Source organism: Lissotriton helveticus (assembly GCF_964261635.1).
Source record: "Lissotriton helveticus chromosome 1_1 unlocalized genomic scaffold, aLisHel1.1 SUPER_1_unloc_24, whole genome shotgun sequence".
Classification (NCBI taxonomy): Eukaryota; Metazoa; Chordata; class Amphibia; order Caudata; family Salamandridae; genus Lissotriton; species Lissotriton helveticus.
The window spans coordinates 1,676,894-1,696,774 of NW_027611664.1; positions in this window are offsets into that span (position 1 = coordinate 1,676,894).

The following is a 19,881-nucleotide window of genomic DNA, read 5'->3' on the forward strand; positions in this document are numbered from 1 at the left end:
AGCAATCAGTATCAGGGTGCACGGTTCCGTCTTCATCTTCCGGAGGAGCCTCGGTATCAGCGGGAACGGAGGAAAAGCGTACGCAAACACGCTGAACCAGCCGATGGAAAAAGCATTTCCCAGTGACCCCCGTTGGGGATGCCAGCTTGCGTAGCTTTGGCATTTGGCGTTCCCTGCCGTCGCGAAGAGATCGATCCTCGGAGTCCCCCATTGCGAGAAGACGTGGGCTACCGTGTCGCCGTCCAGCTCCCATTCGTGGGAGAGAGAGGTCTGTCTGCTGAGGGCGTCCGCGATAGTGTTGTCCTTCCCGGGAACGTACTCCGCTTTGAGGGAGAGTCCGTGTGCCACCAACCAGTTCCAGATTTTTTGCGATTCTCGTGAGAGAGAGAGAGATCGCGTTCCCCCCTGTTTGTTCAGGTAGTGCATCGTCGTGGTGTTGTCTGTTTTGACGAGCACGGGGGAAGTGCCGATACGTGGCAGGAAGGCCTGCAGAGCCAGATACACCGCTCTCAGTTCCAGCAGGTTGATGTGTAGTTGTTTCTCCTGGGCGTCCCATTTTCCGCTGACGCGAAGGTCCAATAGGACTGCTCCCCAGCCTTCCAGTGAGGCGTCTGTCGTGATGACCAGTGGTGCCGGTGGCAGGAGGAACTGCAATCCGGCCGTCAGGTGAGTTCTGTTTCTCCACCACAGAAGGGCCTTTGTGATGGCCGGTGTGATCGTGATAATGTCCTCGAAGGAGCCGGAACTCTGTTTCCATTGCCTCGCCAGCGCCTCCTGCAGGGGCCGCATGCGGAGCCTGCAGTGTGGTATGAGGAGAATGCATGAAGACATCATCCCTAGCAAGGAGGTGAATGTCCGTACCTTGATGCGAGGCTTCTCGGCCACCGCCGCGGCCAGGGACAGTATTCTGTTGGTCCTGTCCTCCGAGGGGAAAGCCTTCGCGCGCTTCGTGTCCAGGGTAGCCCCTAGGAAGGTGATCCTCGTTGAAGGTGTAGTGCAGGATTTCTTGAGGTTGATCGTCAGACCCAGCTGTTGAAAAAGAGCGCTGCAGGCGTTGGATGAAGCCGTCGTGCCTTCCGGGGAAGACGCCTTCACTAGCCAGTCGTCCAGGTAGGGGAAGACCTGGTGACCCCTTTGCCGCAGGAAGGCCGCCACTGGCGCTAAGCACTTCGTGAAGATACGTGGTGCGGATTTGAGGCCGAAAGGCAAAACCTTGAACTGGTAATGTCTGCCTGCTATTTCGAACCGTAGGTACTTCCTGTGCCTTACGAGGATGGGGATATGGTAGTAGGCATCCTGTAAGTCCAGGGAGACCATCGAGTCTCCTCTTTCCAGTGCTCCCAGGATCTCCTGGATTGTGACCATCCGGAAGGATTGACTCCGCAGGAAGGCGTTGAGCGCCCGAAGGTCTAATATCGGCCTCCACTTGTCCCCTTTCTGTTGGACTAGGAAGAAGTGGGAATAAAAACCCTTCCCCTTCTGGGACTGTGGGACTCTTTCGATGGCTCCTTTGACCAACATGGCGGATACTTCCTGGAGAAGGAGGTGCAGGTGTTTGTGAGCACGCTTCAGCGGCGGAGTGTTGGGAGGGGTGTTGATCAGTTCGAGGGAATGTCCAAATTGAATTATTTGCAGCACCCACCGATCCGTAGTGATTTTTTGCCAATTTTTGAGGAAGTGGGACAGTTTTCCTCCAATTCGAAAGGATTGAGACGGTGGTGGGACTGGCTGGAGTAAATGGTCACTGGCGGCCGCCAGCGCCCTTCTTGGCGGATTTGCCTCTGAAGGACGACCTCCCATAGGACGACTGACGGGACTGTTGTTTGTGCTGGGGCTGGTTCCTGTTGTTGTAGGAATAGGACGATCGATTTTGGTAGGAACCCCTGTAGGAGTACTGACCTCTGGAGCGGCTCCCCCGAAAGGATTGGTTCCGGGACTGTAGGGAGCCCAGAGCTCTCGCCGTATCGGTGTCCTTCTTGATGGCCTGGAGCGCTTCGTCTATCTTCTCTCCAAAGAGGAATTGACCGTCGAACGGCATGTCCAGCACCTTAGATTGGACCTCCTGCCGAAAGGACGTTGCTTTGAGCCAGCCTTGGCGGCGGAGCACTGCAGCCCCGGCCAACTGGCGGAATCCCGTCATGGCTGCGTCGATGGCGCAGTCGATAAGTTCTGCCGCGGAGTTTTGTCCTTCCGCTAGAAGAGCTTTCACCTCGTCCTGGACCGCGGCTGGCAGACTTTGTAGATAAGGAGCTATGTCTTCCCATAGCTGGCGGTTGTAGCGGCCAAGGAGGGCGATGGAATTCGCTACCTTGATGGTCATGGCGGACGTGGTAGAGAACCGTTTGCCTATGGTGTCCAGCTTCCTTCCTTCCTTGTCAGGGGGCGCGGACAGCGGCGAGGAAGGGTTGCGGGATTGTTTTTGGGCCGCCTGCGTCACAACCGAGTCCGGTTTGGGGTGGCCGGTCAGGCAGGCAGGTGCGGTGTTCGGGGCCCTATATTTCTTGTCTAGGCGCGGAACCACCGCAGGCACCGAAGCAGGCGTGAGCATCAGCTTCTTGCCCCGTTCCCATAGAAAGTCTATAAGTGGAATAGACTTGGCCAATTTCTGGCTGTGTTCCTTGAAATCATGGAGGAAGCATTCCGTTTCCGCGGATTCCACTGCCATGTGAAACCTCTTCGCAGCTCTGTCCACCAGTTTGTGAAAACCTCCCACGTCCGCCGCCTCAGAGTGGCGCGGTTGCGGGGATGCCGGGGCAGACGAATGGTGTGATGACGCAGCATCGGCATCGTCGTCTCTGTGGTCCGAGGCGGCGTCTTGCACCTCGCCTTCCTCTAAGTCCGTCTCCTCCTCCTCGCTTTCCGACGAGTCCTCCGCCTGAGTTTGCGGTCGAGTGCGAGGTTGGGGTTGGTTCCGCGGACGGGCCTGGGGAGCGGAAGGTTGCGAGGCCGATGGTTGCGCCTGGGTGACTGGTACGTGGGTGCCGCTGTCGGCGTCCGGGAACCGTTGTTTATAGTCCTGTACCAGGGATTTCAAATCGTTGACCAGGGACAGCGGTAAGCAGATCATCGGGGTGTTCACCGTGTCGACGTTCCGGGAGCGCCCCTGATATATAAGTTCGTCCCGGATCTCGTGGACGTCCTGGTGTTCCTCGTTAACCTCCTGTTGGACGTCCTGGTGTTCCTCGTGAACCTCCTGTTCTTCGTCTGACTCCTCACTCTGGAGCGTCTCCTGTTCTTGCTCGGGTGCCAACTCCACCGTTGGGTGAACCGAGGGCGTTGGAATCGAGTGAATAGAGGCTTCGACCAATCTCGATTCTTTCCAAGATGGCGCCGGGGTCTCTTCCGACGACGCGCGTGAAGATGGCGCGCCCGCCGTGTGCGCTGGTGACCTGGGCACCTCCGTTAGGGTCGATGGCGTCAAATTTTGCGGGGATAAGAGTTTCGCCGGCTTACTGGTGGTAGGGCCTTGGACTTGAGATATCGTCGTCGAAGGCGTGCCTTTTGAACTTGACCTCGACCGTTTAGGTGACGATCCTTCGGTATGAGATGTTTTTGGCGAAGGTGTACTTGTAGATTTAGACCTCTTAGGTGACGAGGACTTAGTATTCGTACTAGATGAAGGTTTTAGAGGAATGGTCGAGGAGACCGGTGCGCCTGATGACGCAGTGGTGGTCGTCGTGGCCGTCGCGGAGGGTGATGAGGCCGTAGTGGTCGACACAGTGGTCGTGACCGAGGTGGTCCGCTTAGTAGATGGAGCGGGCTTCTTGAACCTCTGGCCATCCTTAACAGACACGGAGGAGGTGGTGGAACGTGCCTCCGAAGGTTTCCTGTGTGCCTTCTTAGGAGGAGTGTCTGTCTCTCCAGGGGACTGCACCCTGGGTCTCTTCTTGGAGACTTTAGAGGTCGCGGAGACACTACCCTCGGAAGATTCCAGAGTGTCTCGGACCTTAAGCCTGTCGAGCCATTCGCGGAGGCGAGTTTCCCTTTCCTTAACAGTCTTCTTTGGGAAGGCTCTACACACCCTACACTTGTCAGTGACGTGGTCAGGGTACAGGCAATATAAGCACAGGTCGTGCTTGTCCTCCGCTTGAATCCGTTGCTTGCCGCAGGAGGAACAGGCCCGTAGGAGGGCTTTCTTCTGCGAATCCGCCATGGACGAAGCTTTCTTATCAGATTCCGACATGTAGTCGAAGATAGGATATATAACTTTTCCGTACAAAGTGTACTTCAGCGAAGTTTGAGACTTCGAAGTCAGGAAAACCTGAAGAGCTCAGGTTGGAGACTCCCTAGCACAACGTGCGGTAGAAAATCTGAGGGACTGAGGCTCCTCCCGGGAAGGTTCTAGAGGGAGGTCGGAGCTGATTGGCTAACGATGAGAGTTCGGTCCTTTTTACATAAGGACGTGGAAAGGCCCCAAAGGGGAGGCCCTTCGGCCTATATTCTCTATGTATGTCCTTAGGACATTACTTTTTTATGTACCGGAGGCTCCCGTCTCGGCGACGGGGAATGATTCAGGCATGTGAATCTATGAAAGACACCCAAATACTGGATAAGAGAGTCGTGCTTCGCAAACTATACTCTACCTTGGAAGGGAATGGGGGGATGTACATATAAAAGACAAATAAAGAACTGCAAACTACTGTGTGACTTGGAAGACAATTATTTCTCAATACAGCCCTTGATTGTGATCTTGTTACAGTTCTCACATTATCATCCGCACTAAAAGAGATGGGAGTGTAGTGTAGTTCCTATTTTCCCAATAGGCCCTGCGCATTGGAATAACATAAACAGTAGTATGGACGTAGAAGTGCGGATCTTCCAGGTCTCCACTGACTATGCTAAACTTAATTGGGTTTGTTACCAACTAGCTCAGAGGTCGCTGGAAACTTTCTTGACTGAATAGGAAGTGATCAGATTCCCTGGTACAGACAAGAAGGGATTCAGTTTTCCAACAACCGCATAAACATGACAACTTTGCTCCTTAGAATAAGAGTCAATCTCTAGAGTCGTGTGAAACAATAGACAGTTATTTTACTCAGTCAGTTTTGTGCAGATTACTTTCACCAAAGTGCAGAGAATAGAGAGACGGGCGTTTTCAATAAAAAGGTATTATTTATTGAACAGTCTTTCTTCTCATACAAGAGAAATGAATTGCCACAATTGCAAGACTAGTTATTATAAAAAGTGCGTACAGTAAAATGAGTATTGCGAAATAATACTGTAAAAACATTGATATGGTTTCTTAGCCATACAATGGTTTAAAATGAATAAAACATACATACATTCATATATACATTAGGCTAACGTACTCAACTGGTGCTTCTAACTACGCCTACCCCAGTGTACCTGACCTAAGCCTAATACTTGGAAGGGAGTAAGTAAGTAGCAGTTTTAGTTAAGTTGGTTTTGCCAAGGTTTGCTTCAATAATTCTCTCTAAGGGTTTAGTCAACACCATACCTCTGGAATAGAATGTTGGAGGTCTTGTATCTCCTTCCAGGACTCGATATCCCAGTCACTCGCAAGAGTGGGCTGGAAACGCCGGAGTTGGATTTCTCGGCAGGAGAAAAGACAGCGTCTCTCTCAGCACGTCGAGGAAGAGGAGGAGGGGCAGCGTCCGTGGGCAGCTAGTATCTGCTGGGCTCTGCAGGGGGACAGCTGTTCTGCTCCTATGTTCACCACACCATCGCTATCATCGATGTTGTTGAGGCAGCGATAGCATCAGCATCAGCATCAGCGTTTGCTTAAGGCAACGTTGGTAATATTTATACCTGAAAGGTGCCTGGTTTGACGTAAGTTTTTGGACATAAGACGTCAATAAAGATGTCACTAGGAAGTGATCGTCTCTTAGTGCTCATTAGAGTTCTATTACTAATCAAAACATAGCAAGCGGGGCTTTCCCAGGTTGCTGAGTTTTTATCTTGTTGAAGAACTCGGAGTGTAATCTAGGAATCTTAGATAGTGGCTTCTGCTGTGTCATTTGCTCGAATGAGCTGCAGAGGAAGCTGCAGAGGAAGTGATTCTGAAATGTGGCTCTGATCGTGTGAGGCCAGAGACGAGTTTCTGAATATTGCCTTTGTTCGTTTATGCCAATATAGGGGAATAAATGGATTATAGCCGTATAGGGGCATAAGGTCACAGTATTGATCGGGGTCCTAGATTAGAACGCGACACCCACTCCACGAATTTATGTCCATCAATTTACTAAAACTATAGCAAAAGATGCATGTGTAACATTACCCACCCCAAAATACATATATGCATTTGAAATGGCGTATTTGAAATACATGGAATGTACTGTACGTCTTTAAGCATAGAAATCATTCAAAATTATAGCATATGTAAACAGTGAACGATTTTGCGAAAAAATTACACATGAAATATCTCTGAATACAGAAAAGAAAGGCGAGATAATTTCATCACATATAAATGCATTTTTTATAAAATGAGCTAAAGGCTGATGTAAAGTTATTATGTCTCTAGATTTATCTAAAAATAGAAGCTTCTGTTCTTTCTGAATAGGTCTACTTTAACCCCTTGACTGCTGGCCCGTTTCCGCCCCTGTGCTGTAAACAAATGAACAGGGGCGGGCCATGACGAACCCCAGCCGTCATCAGCACACGAGCACCGTAGTGCATGACGGCTGGGGTTCGTCATCAGCATGCAAGGGGTTAAGCAAAGAATTTCGTGCCAGAAAAAGGTAAATATATATTTTTTTTAAAGTGTTCAATTCAAAAAAATTCTTGTTGAACGGGGGAATAGAGTTCCAACGCTTTTCAGCAGTTTTTGTTGATCAAAACTGAAGGCCAAATTCAGAGTTCATGGGAACGCTGTGTGTCGGAATGCTTTTCAAAATTATTGTTTCTGTTCGGGGGAGAACATCATATCAGACAGGCTCTCAAAGAATTGGTCTACAAAATCAGGTGACAGTTCGACCAAGTTCAATAGTGCTGTAACTTGGCAGGTGTGAGAATGATTGCTATCATCAAAGTCTGGATCAGCAATGCTCACAGAAGGTCGTACCTGGGTGATGTTGCTTTTATTTCTCGCTCCACTGTTACCACCTAGTCGTAGCACAGGAGTCTCAACGAATGCCGTCATCAGGATTGGTAGCCGCTGGGGACAACACAATGCGTGAACCGTTATAGGACTTAGCAAAGTATCGATATCCATTGGTACTGCTGATGGAAGTGCAAGACAGATGTCCAACACGCACTCATCTCCGCATAGCATACATCGAAGCACAGGTAATATGCAGGTCTGCCATATCGGTCCGAATGAAAGAAACCAGGTCATGATTAGATCTCTCAGCCTGGCCAATCCAAGGACTCTAGTTATTCTGTCCCGGTAGCGGATTGCTAGGATCGTTTCTTCCATCCCTGTCGGAGTCATGTCTGAGTTTTGGCTTGCCATATCGGAGCAGGAGGGTCAAAAATAAAATGCCTGCTAAAAGTCCCAAAAATAGGGGTATGCCGCCAAAGACTGAATGGACAAAATTAGGAATGATTCCCAGAATTGCTTGAAATGGTGTTAGCAGTCCCGTAAAAATTGTCTTAAATATGCCTGGAATGCCTGTGGCACTAGACATGTTAAGGAGTTGGCTAAGCATTTCTGTGAAATGCACGGGGCAATTTGTTGATAAAAGGTCATGAATCTCTGATGTTGTCCTTGCAACTTGGAGTTCATACGTCTCTTTTGATGACGTGGTGGGCACTGTTGTCTGTAAAAGCACAGACTTCATTCTGCTTAAAGTATGAATTCGTATAGAAGAGAAATTCAGACGAGGCCATATGGGAGTCTCAGTGTCTCCAGGGCCGTTTGGAAACAATGCTTGCATACAGCATTTGACCATGGATGTTACGCTTACGAGATAGGCTTTTCCTGGCAAAAGGCCACAACAGCTGTAATCCGTTATTAGAATGTAACTCCCATTTGCGAGTTGCATAAAGAAAGACTCTATCTGCATTGCAGGTGTGACATGTTGGTGGCATGAAAGGTTGTTTGAATTACCTTCACAGGCTCCGTGTAAATTAATACCCTGGCATAAAAGTATACCGCTTAGTGAATGTTTAGAGTTTTCACCACTAAGAAATACATTTTTGTTGCTGTCACTATAGCATGTGTGTGTGTATGGTAATTTCCATGTTGACTTAATGTATCCTTTACCCAATCGTTCATACTGGCCAGTAGGTATGTATTCAAGGCAATTTTTAAATTGGAAAGTTGTTATCGGAATTGTGATAATCCTGTGTATTATCCATTCAATGACAGGACTTTCTGACATTGTCAAAGGTAATCTCTCAAGTTTTTCGATGCTCAGGATTGTATAGTCTGCTCCTTTCTGTGCCAAGCTGATTTGTTTATCAGTAAGGTTAAAGATGGAAAACAATGACGTTGTGTTGATTAAACGCCAAGGCACATAGCCTGAATGAAGATTTTGCAGCGTCCAGCCTAACTGTACAATAGAACGCAATTGTGACTGGCCATGCTGTAACATTAGCAAGTCTTTGTCTATTATATCTATGGCAGATGATACAATACTGTCCAGTGAATATATTCTGGAGGACTGAGTCATTAACCCATTGTCCACTACAGAAAGTGATTTTTCCAAATTAATACGATCAATTTCTCATATTTTTTCAGCTGTTTCAATTTGTGTGACTTTCCAAGCCTCGTTATATGCCGCATAGATGCTGGTCGCTATGAAACGCTTTTGACGCTGTTTGCGTGGTCCCAGAATGAAATCGTGCAAATTAGCACCATCTTTAAGTAAAGATAAGTGTTGCTTAATTTCAGCCAGTGTGGATGATTCTAGCCATTCAAGGCACAGCTTCCCTACACTGTATGTTGTTACTATCCTTGGATGTTGTCTCTGGGAGTATCTAGGGTCTTGTCTGGTCATTGTTAACCCATGTGTTTTATTCAGTGTAGGAGAGTAGGGTCTGCTATCCTATGGTCACCCCAAATTTTTGCTTTTTGCTTCACTGGTTTCTGACTTAATGTGGCTGTGGGCCTGCTAATCAGACCCACAGCCTGCTGTTCTCTCTCTAAATTGATGCCAATGCACTTTAGGTGCATTACGAATTGGAACTGGTTCACCTTATGAGCCCCTGTATTAGTGCACCCTAGGTGCCCAGGGCATAGGTGTATCCAAGGCCTACCAGGGGCTGCAGCATGTATTATGCCACCCCTGGCCTGGCCTCCATATTTGACACAACTGGCTGATCACTCAGCTGGGGTCAGTCGGTGTAACCACCTCTTACTTAGGTACAGTATGTCTGTGCCTAACCCTACACTGGACACATATGTTCCTATCAGCCACTCCTATGGAAGGCCTCATCAATCCTGGAGGCAGAGTGCTTGGAAATATGTGAGATGGTGCTCTAGCATGAGCTGAGCCTGTCTGCAGCTGTCGGGAACAACTCCCTAAGCTGTTCCGGGATATTGCCATACCATATACTCTTAAGTGCATTATAATCCTCGCGGTTAAATGCTATCTTTGGTTTGGCTTTATCAAAACATGTCGAGTAAGGTGTCATACGAATTGGAATACTATCCCCTCGCCAATTCTGGCGACGGGGATAGCATTCCACCCTTCTAGAGGGACACGACATGTGCGTAGCCTTAACCCCGGTTAAAGTTAAACAGAGCCTCAGCTTCACAAAATGGACGCTGCCACCACAGACACAAGTCTGGCCTCCTGCTGCTGACCGAAACTCGGCAGATGGTGGCCTGGACAAAGGGTTTCCTGCCTTGGGAGGTGCGAGCACCACCCCAGACAGGATTTTGTGTATTGGGTAGGACAGGGCTGAATAGAATCAGACATGCCCGGGGCACACAAGGTGTCCCCGTGCATAGGCCAGTCCAAACCGGTTCTGGGGCCTTCCAGCCCCAGTCCTGGCGCGGAGCTGGACAAAGGAAAGGGGGTGTAACCGCCCCCCTTCCTGGTTCCTCCCAGAGGAGGGACCTAGTAGGTGATCCACCCCCAGTTTGGGAATAAGAGGGGGAGCAGTGCCATTGCACAGCAGATCATCCCGAAATCAACTTTAAACAAGAAGAAGACTGGACTTCGACATTCTGCTGCACAGAAGACTGAAGAGAATCTCCCTTGTGGCCTAGGAGTGGCCACCCTGTGAACACAGGTACCAACCAGCAACTCGACGTCTGCTTTGCTGCCGCCTCCCGCCGGAGACCGAGCCCAGAGCCCGACAAGAACCAGACTCCCAGACCTCTCAGAGCCCGATCCACAGTCCCTGCGAAGAAGGGACCCGTGGAGGCACCGAGTGACGTGGGACCGGACCTCTTGAAAGACACTCGAAACGCTGACTGCGCAGCTTCTGAGGCATCCTCGACGTTGTGCTTTGGGGATTGAGAACCCCCACCACCGAGCAGCCCTTGCACCGAAGATCAGCCCTCCAGCATCTCCACGATCTGCGTGGGGCCCTTTTGCATTGTGCCACTCGACGCGCCATCCCGGCCACTAGCCACGTGGTCAGCGGCCATCTTGGCGACAAACCTGAAGATTTAAACAGCAGGTCTGGTTGCTCCAGACCTACCCAAGCTCCTGTGAAAAGGAGCACCCGCTCTGACCTTGCTGGTCCGAGTGAACAGCATCTTTTAACTTCTGCGTGGCTTGCATTTGCCAAGGCCTGTTTGCTCCGATCAGGTCGCCGACACCGCCAACAGCGAGAAGCCTACGTGGGACAGCTCGTGACCGACTCCTGGACGTCCTCGACCCCGGGTATCCACGTGGCTGAAGAAAGAAGCTACCCGACAACGCCTGTTTGCACCCGACATCGCCTGGTTCCAATCTGGTTCCACGGTAGTCACTGGCTAGTGACTTTGAACACTGTCCCCTCTGCTTTCAGGTCTTCACATCTTCAGATCCACCCTTGGATCCACCGGAACTCTTCTCATCGAGCCGCCTGCAGCATCTTCAGCTCCAAGCACCATCGACCAGCGTGACGAAACCCGACACAACTTCGACCCTGTGCACCCGCTTCCTGTGGGTGAGGTAACTCAGCTCCTGCACTGGTACACATCCCAAGGGCCTGTGTTTTAAGTTTCAGCTCCGTAGGTCACTCGGAAGGTTCCTAACTTTCTAACTTTGTGCTTTTTACGCACCATAGACTTTGTATTGAGAAGTGCGTGCACTTTGAACACTGCACCCGAGTCCCGTGGGCCTTTCCCGACTTAGTTAACTCCAGTCTCGAATAGCTCCAGCGATTCCCAAGGCCCTAGGCCTCTTCACTTTCCTCCTGGTATCTCTTATACCACTTTCTTAGTATATGGTTTAGGTGGCCCCTAGGGCTCATCCATATTGTGCAACTTTTGTGTATTTTAAACTGTCTTGTGATTTAACGCTTGTGCTTCTGTGCTCATAAAGAGTCCAGGGGATTTTATGGTTAATAAATCAATATATATTTTCAATATATATCTGTGTGGTGTCCCTTTCATTTGGTATTCAAGGGGGTTGTGTATGGTATAACAGCTGGCTTCACATGCCTTTCAGAGTTTAGCCTAAGACTGCTTTGTCCACGTTACCACTAGGATAACTGGTCTACAAGGTTGAATTACAACCATCATCATAAGGGTTGCTTGGCATGGTACAAAGTGATCACTAAGAATTAGTGAGCATTATATACCAGGCCAACTTCTCACATTCAGGAATCTATCTTGACAGTTGTTTGTGTCAGTAGGCCAGATTAACCACTTTTTCCAATCAGGATGTGTTCTGTTTAGATGTCAAATTTTAGATACGTCTATCTCAATATCTGTTGCTGCATTATCAGGTATTGGCTTCGGAATAGACGGTTTGTTAAGGTCTTTGATCTTAGCTAGGCCAAGACAGGTTGTTTGTTGAATTGTTTCATTTAAAAACATAATTTGCTCTGGGATCATGCAGTCTTAAAATAGTGCTTCTAGGCCTTGTACCTGCCAATCTTTTGTACCCCAGATTGTTTTTGTTTCAATGTTATTTTTCCAATAATCAAAACCAAATGTCATAATTTTTTCATAAAATGCTTCTGAATATATCAATTTAGTATTTGTCAGCATTGTTTTCAATCCTGTTTTATCTAACAGTTTATAATAAAACGTTTCTGCATCACTGGTGTTAAACCCTGAGAAGTACTGGAATTTCTCATAGAATGTTTTAGAACTGCTTTTAGGTGGTGTAGCACAATGTTTCCATTGGTTATACTTAAAAACATTTCAAGGTTGTGCAGATTTATGCGATCACCATAGTGTGTGTAGCAGAACATCTGTTCATAACTAGACGAACCTTGTAAATAATCATGATCTGTAAATCTTGCTGACATTACTAAATCAGACATCATATTATTAATACTTTCAAAGTCCCAATCATCAGAGAATGTACTAGGTTTTACAAAGTCACTTAAGGAAACCTTGAATTGATGAGGATACTTCAGGATTTCAACCGGTCCATATATTTTATAATCAGTTTTGTCCCATACTACCCCACTGGGTATCGGAATGGCTGTGACATTTGCTGTTGACAGTTCTCTTTTCTTCACGTGGGATGATCTGTGTGGTTTGAGGACTAAGTTGATGTTCTGACTTGCTGTGTCCATTGTATTGTATTTTCCTTCAATTCATTTTCCCAAACAAAGTACCATGATGAGCCAAAGCAGAAGGAAAAATATACCTAGACCAAACCAGAACTCTAACCATGGAGAAATAAGATATATTTCCTTGAGTTGATGAAAGAGTTCTGTTGCTTTTTCTTTAAAAGTCTTTTTTGTTTCTGGCATCACCTCTGGGTTGCTTTGATCCCCAGAAAAGTTATCGAAGTTGATGAAGTAGCCAGAGGCAGTTCTGTCAATTGTTGGAATTGTTCTTTCAATTTGTCTTTCGGTAGCACATTCTGATGCCACATCATTGTAGACTGGTGTTTCTTGACGAACTGTTTCAATCTGTGTCTCAAGAGGCACGAGTTCCATGGCATTATTGCGTAGTCCCTCTCTGTGCACTGCAGGCTGATCGAATGTGATTAGTCTTTCAGTTTGAACCTCTTGGATTGTTGCAAGTTTGGGTATTTTGTTGTTTCTCGGGAGTCCACTGGGCCTACTGTTGATTATAGGCCACATGCTTGTGGTTTTACCAGGTCGATTGATACAACTCTGTTCTCCTCTTTACCAGCAAGGGGCGGTAGTACTACTGATCTTGTTCCGTTGATTGCTAAGACAGGTACTGCTTTTCTGTAAGAAGGCCCAAATTCCTTCTTCACCGCTATTTTTTCTATGACTAGATCCCCAATCTTTGGAATCCAGACAGGCCTTGCTGGGGCTGGTGGTGCCTCGTCAGTGGTAGCTGGCTGTTGCTTTAACTTTATGTTGCTTAAGGATTTTCTTGTTTCGTTCAAGTCCTGTAAAACAGCCAAACGATCTTTGATGTCAAAGTCTGTTTTCTTATCTTTTACCACTGATACCTGACTATCTAAGTCCTGAATTCGCATTCTAGTTCCGAACAATAGTTCGTATGGGCTGAAACCTTTTAGAGAATTTCTTGGCAAGTTGTTTAGGCTTAACTGGACACTTATTAAATGTTTGACCCACCCAGCACCTGAACCTAATACCTTCGCTGTTATAGATTGCTTTATGTCCCTGTTTTTTCTTTCTACCACACTTTTCCCTTCGGGGTGTGACGGACAAAATACCGCAAGCCAACGCCCATGCCGGCCATGGCCTCCTTACAAGCTCAAGAGCTGAAAGCAGGACCCTGGTCAGAATGGAACATGGCAATTGCGTATGTGCCGATAAAGACTCGCAGATCTTTTATAACCGTTCTGGCGTCAGCCGAGCGCTGGGGCCACATTTTTTTAAGTGGATTTAGCCTTAATGATTAATAGGACGCTGGATGGCATGTAGACAGCATTACGCTGTTTCTAATTGGTAGCCGGGCAACAGACTGGACCAGTTCACTACTGCAATCCCTGTCACAATTTGGACAGTTCTTTAAATATATTTGATGTTGCACGCTCATTCCCGGCCACCAGTATACTGATTGTAATTCAGTCAGAGATTCCTTGATCTTCTTGTGCCTAGGACGTTCACCCATGTGTGCGTCTGCTATTAATAACTTTCTCCGGTTCATGTTTGGAATTATTCTAACCCCCACTCCAGGGATTCGAGCAAAAGGAACGGAGTTTGCATCAATTACGTATGCATAATTGAGTGGATAGTTCACGGGTAGTGCTGCACAGTCGCCTTTTACGGACATTTTGACTGCCAGCATGGTTTCCCCGTCTATGTGTTTTTCTGAACGCTTTTTTGTGGCTACGGAAGCCGGTTTAGTTGCTTCCGCTGTGGCTGTATTAGCCAATTAATTCCCTGCAACGTGAACGCCATTACGTTGATGACTCAGAGTGTGTATCACGTGAGTCTTTTGTAGTTCTTTCTGTAAAAGAGCTACCTGTTTCCAAAGCATTTTATGCTTTATTGTGGCACCTGTGTCATCTTTGTAATCATTTTCAATCCAGCTCTGCAACTTATTATTGTAAGAGTTGACGCAAAAATGAGAATCGCACACGATTAGTGTTGGGAATTCACGTTCTGCATTTTCAAGCGCCATCTTTAAAGATCTGATTTCAGCTCGCTGAGCCGAACAGTACCTCACTGATTCAGTTTTTGTTATTTTCGGTCTGAATTTACCGCACAGCCAGCGACCTTTAATAATCGCGAATGCTGCATCTGAGGATTTGTTCTCTACTTTGAAATCCTGTACAAATCTATCTGTATAGATTATACAGGCGTACTGTGGGAGAGGCAGAAGTTCGATTGGCAGAGGATATTCTTCTTCATATTCTAAATCATTCAGTTTTTCGAATTGCGGGGGGAATAGTATTTCACATCTTCCGCTCCAAGAGAATCTACACACTGTATCCATTTCGGATCCAGTGACACTGTAGGCAGGTTTACTGGGCTGAATAGCGCCTCGAAGGCGGATTCTGCTGTGAGGATATTGATCCTTCTACCAAGTGCTAGTTCTCGTTCATTCGCTAATGCAGTTTCTACTGCTTTCACTGTATTTTCTGTTGGACTGAATGTTTTTTCTGCTTGTGTGTACAGGTGAGATTTAATTGAAATTGGTAACTTTTCTCCATCATTAGAGGTCAGGTACGTGAATCCGCATCTTCCTGGGATGACTCGGATTACAAGATTGCGTGTGTTGTCACGTGTATCTAATTTTGTTTTTGCTAACATGTCTGTTTGCAGTGATCTCAAAATTTCTGTGTGTTTTTGAGTCCAAGTGATTGGTTTAATATCAGGTTTAATTAGTTCGTAGAGAGGTTTAACCCTCTCCGCGTAATTTAGAATGTAAGTTCTTCCGAAATTCAGAAAGCCTAGAATCGATTGTAAGTTCTTCAGCGTTTTTGGAGCTTGGAATACAGCGCACTTCTCTAAGAAGTTGTCTGCTAGCCTTTTTCCTTCACTTGATAATTCGTATCCTAAAAATAATACTGTCAGATGGGCAATTCGAGACTTTTTAAAGTTGAATTTGTAACCCTCTGCTGCGAACCCAAGTATAATGGTGTTCACTCTTTTCAAGTGAGTCTCCAAGTCATTGTCTGTGAGATAGATATCATCTACGTAAGATAATGCCTCATCATCATATATTTGTAGTAACTCTGTTACTCTGGCTGAGAATAGTCCTGGGCTGTTCTTGAATCCCTGTGGGAGCCTACAGAAATTTTTCTGAGACCCCATTACTGAGAAAGCGGTCAAGTATCTGCTTTCTGGTGCAATGTTTTGACAAAAGAAACCATTAGATATGTCTAATGTCGTTTTATATTTTTTCCTAACTATGTTGTTCATTAGTGCAGCACTATGCGAGTTTTGTACTGCAAATGTTTTGCAACATGCGTTAAGGTGTCTGTAATCCAAAACTAGATGATATGAATTGTCTGGCTTGGAGACAGGAAACAAAGGATTGTTCATTTGAGAGGTGCATGTTTCAATCACCCCCTGGTATTCAAGTTGATCTAAAATCTCCCTGACTTGTTTTTTAGCTTCTTGCTTAATGGGATACTGCCTTTGTGCAGTCGGTTGACTTTTTAACTGGATTTTGTGAGGAGGAGAATCCTCATCCCATCCTACATGATTTTTATATAATGCTGGTGCCTGGGCTACTGCCCATTTCCTAGCATAAGTATATTTTTTGTGAATCGGAATGTGATTCGAGAAGGCAGGCATAATCATTTCTTTGCCACGAGGGCACTCCCTGACAAACTCTGGGGGGCCAATCTTTATCAGCTAACAGAATGTCATAGCCTTTTGAGAGTTTATCCCAAAATAGACCCCTTATTTTCCTAGTCTTATCACCCTCTATACGCAGTGGTATTTCATATATCTTATGGGGCTCGCTAAGTCTGGTGTCGGCAGTTTCAACCTGAATGTATTCATTCGTGTCCACTGTCTCCAGATGACTCATCAGGATCTTGCGGGCTATACTGATTTCTGCTGCACTGTCTAGCATTGTCTGTGCCCACTCCCTGTTTTTCAACTGTGTCCTCAGTATTCTCGGCATGTTCCATTACTCTAATACTGGCTACCTTCTTTTTTGGAAATTGTGATTTTTTACTTTGAGCAGGTTCCTTGTCTTTGGACTTGGTGTGCTCTCCTGGGTCTGACGGTCCTCTTCTTTCCAATTTATGCGAAAAAGATCGAGAGGGACGTGTATCAATACTTTGATATCTATCAGGCTTCTTCAAATTATCCCTATTTCTAAGGTTATATCTTTCCTCTGAGGAGACTGGTGTTCTCGAGTCGGAGTTCTTTCCCTCCGTCGAGGAGACCTTCCTCTGGACTGGAAAACTTTTTCTTCGGGAGTGGATTGTTTATTTCCATCCCAGCTCTTTTTAGGAGTGTTTGAATTATTTTTAATAAATAATTTTTCAGGATTTTCGAGCAGTTGGGGCTTTACTGGTTGTCCACCCAAGCTGTCTTCATAACATTGTTCTATAATTCTGGCAAGCTCAATTGGTTGATCTGTTATATCTGTTTCCTTCAACATCTGGCGGATCGCTACAGATGCTGCTTCTCCTTTTATATTGGCTAGTAATATAGCCGAGACCTGCTTGAAGTCTTTCAGTAATTTCATACCAAGAGTTAAAGCAGGTTCTGGTCCGTATTCATTTTGAATCTGTTTTAGCAATTCTGGTATTACCGCCATTGACGGAACACCATGTGTTTTTGTGTAAATGGAAGCAAAGACTGTACCCCAAGTGTCACAGTCCTCCACGTGTGGTGCGACCCCCATTGGAAGGCAGATGGTCAGGATCCTGTGTTTCTCAATAGGGGCAGTATTCGAAAATACTGCCTCTATTTGAGTAATTTTCTGCGCTAACCAGAAAGGAATTTGTTCCCTTTTAATGGGTGTTTTACCAAGACATGACTGTATGTTCTGTGGTGTAATTTTATTGGTGTTCCCCTGATGAGGGGTCAGCTGTGGTACATTAACTTCTGATTGGACTGTAGCAGTCCGCATTACATATTGGACTAATTGCCTATGTATTTTAATTAATGTTTTTAGCTGTGCTAAAAGTTCTTCTCTAGACATTTTTGCAATGTCTGCATGTGGTGTGTAGCTGGCTAGAACCGGCCACGTTGTTCCTGGTCTACCTAGTGGACCGAGCCTGGTAATATGATCATTGTGTTTTAGGGCGCCTTTAAACCAGAGCAAATGCTCTTGGAATTTTAATGGGATTTCAATCTCCTTAAAAGGAGCGTACTCCTCTGGTTGATCCCCTACTATATAGTAGTGGAACTCGTGTGTTGCAGCGTTTGCCGCTGGAAATTTTAATCCAGAATAGAATACCTCTGTCTGCCGATATTCGCGTGCCTCTATCACGAAGATGACTGTGCCACCTTGTGTGGTCAGTCCATTTTCTATAAGTTTTGACGTTATAGATTTTCTTAAATGTGCCGGGATGATTATCGCACCCGGTTCAGTAGTCCCGTCGGGACCCTGCTGAGTCGCATCTACTGCGGCATCAGTTCCGTTGTTTTCTACTGACATTTTATAAATGCAGGTTTTGCAGAGCAGGTCTCCAAGGAGACAAAGATTAGGTGCACAATATTTTGGAACACTGTATCCTTCAACGTTGAATAAACCAGAGCTTTAAATAGAAATCTCTTCCTACTAAGGTCGGGCGGATTTTAACCTTTTACCCACTCCAGACGTCTATTGGAGTATTTACGGGAGAAAGGGGTCTGTGTGAAAAATGCACGACTGAGTTACTCTAACGTCTTGCGTTAGTTTTATCGCCTTACCAAACGTTGGGCGCCATGTAGTGTAGTTCCTATTTTCCCAATAGGCCATGCGCATTGGAATAACATAAACAGTAGTATGGACGTAGAAGTGCGGATCTTCCAGGTCTCCACTGACTATGCTAAACTTAATTGGGTTTGTTACCAACTAGCTCAGAGGTCACTGGAAACTTTCTTGACTGAATAGGAAGTGATCAGCTTCCCTGGTACAGACAAGAAGGGATTCAGTTTTCCAACAACCGCATAAACATGACAACTTTGCTCCTTAGAATAAGAGTCAATCTCTAGAGTCGTGTGAAACAATAGACAGTTATTTTACTCAGTCAGTTTTGTGCAGATTACTTTCACCAAGGTGCAGAGAATAGAGAGACGGGCGTTTTCAATAAAAAGGTATTATTTATTGAACAGTCTTTCTTCTCATACAAGAGAAATGAATTGCCACAATTGCAAGACTAGTTATTATAAAAAGTGCGTACAGTAAAATGAGTATTGCGAAATAATACTGTAAAAACATTGATATGGTTTCTTAGCCATACAATGGTTTAAAATGAATAAAACATATATACATTCATATATACATTAGGCTAACGTACTCAACTGGTGCTTCTAACTACGCCTACCCCAGTATACCTGACCTAAGCCTAATACTTGGGAGGGAGTAAGTAAGTAGCAGTTTTAGTTAAGTTGGTTTTGCCAAGGTTTGCTTCAAGAATTCTCTCTAAGGGTTTAGTCAACACCATACCTCTGGAATAGAATGTTGGAGGTCTTGTATCTCCTTCCAGGACTCGATATCCCAGTCACTCGCAAGAGTGGGCTGGAAACGCCGGAGCTGGATTTCTCGGCAGGAGAAAAGACAGCGTCTCTCTCAGCGCGTCGAGGAAGAGGAGGGGCAGCGTCCGTGGGCAGCTAGTATCTGCTGGGCTCTGCAGGAGGACAGCTGTTCTGCTCCTATGTTCACCACACCATCGCTATCATCGATGTCGTTGAGGCAGCGATAGCATCAGCATCAGTGTTTGCTTAAGGCAACGTTGGTAATATTTATACCTGAAAGGTGCCTGGTTTGACGTAAGTTTTTGGACATAAGACGTCAATAAAGATGTCACTAGGAAGTGATCGTCTCTTAGTGCTCAATAGAGTTCTATTACTAATCAAAACATAGCAAGCGGGGCCATCCCAGGTTGCTGAGTTTTTATCTTGTTGAAGAACTCGGAGTGTAATCTAGGAATCTTAGATAGTGGCTTCTGCTGTGTCATTTGCTCTAATGAGCTGCAGAGGAAGCTGCAGAGGAAGTGATTCTGAAATGTGGCTCTGATCGTGTGAGGCCAGAGACGAGTTTCTGAATATTGCATTTGATCGTTTATGCCAATATAGGGGAATAAATGGATTATAGCCGTATAGGGGCATAAGGTCACAGTATTGATCGGGGTCCTAGATTAGAACGCGACAGGAGCATGGTGTGTAGGTAGAGCAAAACAGTGGAAGTCACACATTTCAATACAGTTTATTAAAAAAGGACAAGGAACTTTAAGATTCAAACCAAGTTTAGATCAAAAAGAAAATGTAATAATTATTCGGAAGCAAAATCTAAAGGTT